The sequence below is a fragment of the Dipodomys spectabilis genome, unplaced genomic scaffold (genome assembly GCF_019054845.1).
Source record: "Dipodomys spectabilis isolate Male_0828 unplaced genomic scaffold, ASM1905484v1 ptg000307l, whole genome shotgun sequence".
Taxonomy (NCBI): domain Eukaryota; kingdom Metazoa; phylum Chordata; class Mammalia; order Rodentia; family Heteromyidae; genus Dipodomys; species Dipodomys spectabilis.
In genome coordinates, this window is record NW_024870984.1 from 1,374,515 (window position 1) to 1,378,078 (window position 3,564).

The following is a 3,564-nucleotide window of genomic DNA, read 5'->3' on the forward strand; positions in this document are numbered from 1 at the left end:
TTTTTAAATTGTGAAAATACCATACAGAGGAGTTAAAATTACATGGAAAAGGTAATGTGTACATTTCTTATCAAGCATTGTTGCCTCCTCCTTTTTTTTTGCCTTAACATACCTTCTTTGCTTATCCCAGAGATACATTAGTTATTGCAAATAAGGGATACCATAGGACCTATGTTTCTTTTTTTTATTGTGAAAATACCATACAGAGGGGTTACAATTACATGGGCTAGTTATTGAGTGCATTTCTTTTTTTTTATTTTGAGAATACTGACAGAGGATTTACAATTACATGGGCAAGATAACGATTACATTTCTTATCAAGCATTGTTGCCTCCTCTTTGTTTCCCATTCCCATCCCTTACCATACTCTCCCACTTCCCCCACCTGGTCCTCCTCCCCTCGAAGTATTAAAGTTCATTTTTTGACATAATGACTTGTACATCTCACTGTTGCAATGGTTCCACCTATATCCCTAGTTAAACGAATTGGTTTTTTTCCTTCCCCTCCACAAATTATACCAACATCAAATGCAGTGAAAGCATGGGTTATACCTTGGGGGAGGGACATACAAAGCAACATAGAAGTCGTCTTATAAATATGTTAGAAAAAATTGCATGAAAGGAAAAAAACAAAGAACAAAAAAAATTTGAATATTTATCTTAGGGTTCATTCCCCTAACATCGACTTATCTGACCTTTTCTCCTTGTCTCAGACACATACTAGTTATTGCAAATAAGGAAAACATGGGATCTATGTTTCTTTGGGCCTGGCTAACTTCACTTCTTTGGGCCTGGCATAATTTACTTAATATAATTTTTTCCAAGTCTTTCCATTTCCTAACAAACTGGGTGATGTCATTCTTTCTGATTGAGGCATAGAATTCCAGTACACACACACACACACACACACACACACACACACACACACACACACACACACACACACACATTTTCTTGATCCATTCGTTTACTGTGGGGCATCGGGTTTAGTTATGTATCTTAGCTATGGTAAATAATGCTGCAAGGAACATAGTTTTGCTCGTAGTTTTAGTATGGTCTTGTTTTTGATCATTTGGGTGAATGCCCAAAATGGGATTGCTGGGCCTTAGGGGCGCTCTCTGTAGTCTTTTGAGGAAACTCCATACTACTTTCCAAAGTCTTCGAACAAGTTTAAACTCCGAACAACAAGGCATTAAGGTTACCTTCTGTCCACATCCCATCAGGAAATCTGTTCTTTTAAAAATCTGGAATGCTTCACGAAGTTGAGTGTCATCCTCAGTCAGGGGCTATTCTTCTCTTTATTGTTCCAATGTTAGTGTATGTGCTAATGAAATGAGCACAAAACAATTTTATATATAAAGTGTAATTGATTTTCTTAAACTAGACAATTCCACAAAAATTAAATTCAAAAGAATTGTCGTGAAATTTTAGAACCATGTATTTCTTACATAAGAACACATTTAAGAATAAAGTCAAGATTGACATGTCAAAAACAAAATAATTCCAGACATTTGTTGTTCAACGGATGTGTAGGAGGAGGAATTCAATTATTCTGTACAAGGAACCTGTCATAATGAACACTATAGATATTGTTAAGGTTTGTTAAAATTTTAATGTTTTAAATATGTTTAATTTTGGGAATGTGCTCATATATGCCAAAATTAAGACTATTTAGCAGGTTGTAAAACTTTTCATTAAAACATTTAAGATTCATGGTAGCAGTCATAAACTACTAAGTATGTACATTTCAGAGTTTATACAATCTTTACTAATGAGAAGTTGCAAAGTGTTTGTGTAAAGATGCAGAGTGAAGATTTAAGACATTAACTTCACAGTTTCTGTTAAAATTTAAGGGCTTCCTTATTTTATATGTTAGCGAGGAACAAATGATGGTATAATCCATATACAAATGATGAGATGAACCATAAAAAATAATCTTAGTGGGTAATTTTAAAGGCTCATAGCCTATAAAATTCTTGTTGAGCATCATAGACTTAGGCAGTTTTAAATGTACAGCAATATGAGAAAATAATAAATCGAATATGTAGTACATTTCAAATACTGGAAACAGTGGTAAATGTTTTGTTTTTTATTTTATTAATCATTAATATTTATTTATTGGTTTTCCTTATTTGTAGCATTGTTTTCCTTGGGGTAATATAATACAACTTTTTGTAAGTCATCATTAGTAAGTACTTCGAGAATTTTATTGGGATGGCCACACCGCTTTTTATAGGTATATGTGAATTTACAAAGAGCAAAATTAATAAGAACAAAATATTGATTAAAAATTTTATCAATTAGAATCTGAATCAGGAGTGTTGATAAATGTCCACACCTAAAATCTTAGCCCTAGACTGAAGCACTGGTGTTACAATGTTGAGCACACAAAAGTGAGAGACTGTGTTTTGTTTTGTTTTTGTTGGTTGTGGGGCTTGAACTCTGGGTCCTGGGTACTGTCTCTCAATGCTTCAGCTCAAGGCTAGTGATACTACTTGAGTCACAGCACCTCTTCCATCTTTATCTGCTTATGTGGTGCTGAGGAATCAAACTCAGGACCTCATGCATGCAAGGCAAGCACTCTACACTGAGCCACCCTCCCAGCACCTGAGAGACTGTGTTTTAAAAAATCATCTAAACAACATTTACTGTAGTTTTCTGAAGTCTTTCATCCTACACTGAATATTTTTTCTTACGAGCTTTCTAATAAATATGTAATCTATTCAATTTTGAAAAGTACTGTGTACCTCCCACTTATTTCTGGCATTTCTGACATCCAAGTTTCTCTGTGTGTCAGGGTGGATACTTTTGCCTGTAACAAGTATTATTGTTGAACAGATAACATCTGGCTACTTACAGAACAAAGGATGTGAAGCTAGAGTAGCCAGATAAAGAACTTCCAGGACAATTCAATGGCAACTCATGTACTCTCTCTGTAGGTGAATAGGCAGCATAGAAAAGAAATTCTTATATTTGAAAGTGATTGAGTGTGTGTGCACATAGGTGTTCACTTATTTATCTGTTATTATAGTTTTAGATATATTCACTAGTATAAAACAATATTTCATATATATGCATATATATATATGCAATAACAGTTTCCAAAATCCAGGGAACCACCTCCATGGGCATCGCTTTCCTATGTTGCTCTCTGGGTAATAAGAATGAAACGTGGAATTGTCCTGTTGTAGAGAACTTACTCAGAGATTGAAGCATTTTTCTTTTAATATGTTGCTTGTTCCTAACTCTAAAATTAGGAAGTCTTTTAATATATATGTTATATTATAATATATTTAATATCTTATATATAATGTATAATTATTGTTTATTATAAAATATATTTCATATAATACCTGAAAATATTGTATATTTATAAGGAAAAATACAACAAACATTATCAGTCCATACTTTCCTAGCCATGATTAGCTTCAGTACAGTTAAGCACATTACATCTCAACAAGAAAATTCTACTGATGTTCTGATCCCCTTGGGCAAGATAAGGAGAATTCCTGTAAAAGAAGCCTCTCCTCAATTATGAGAAAAGATATGTTTGGAAGTTTAGTTT

The 3,564-nt window shown here is 33.6% G+C and overlaps 1 non-coding gene across 1 annotated transcript; it reads right to left on the bottom strand.

Moving 5' to 3' along the window:
• Nucleotides 1-1,237: 1,237 nt before the first annotated feature.
• On the bottom strand, nt 1,238-1,339 carry LOC122127684. Its single transcript, XR_006151250.1, has one exon. It is a non-coding gene; the product is annotated as a U6 spliceosomal RNA (small nuclear RNA).
• Between the last annotated feature and the right edge of the window lie 2,225 nt (nt 1,340-3,564).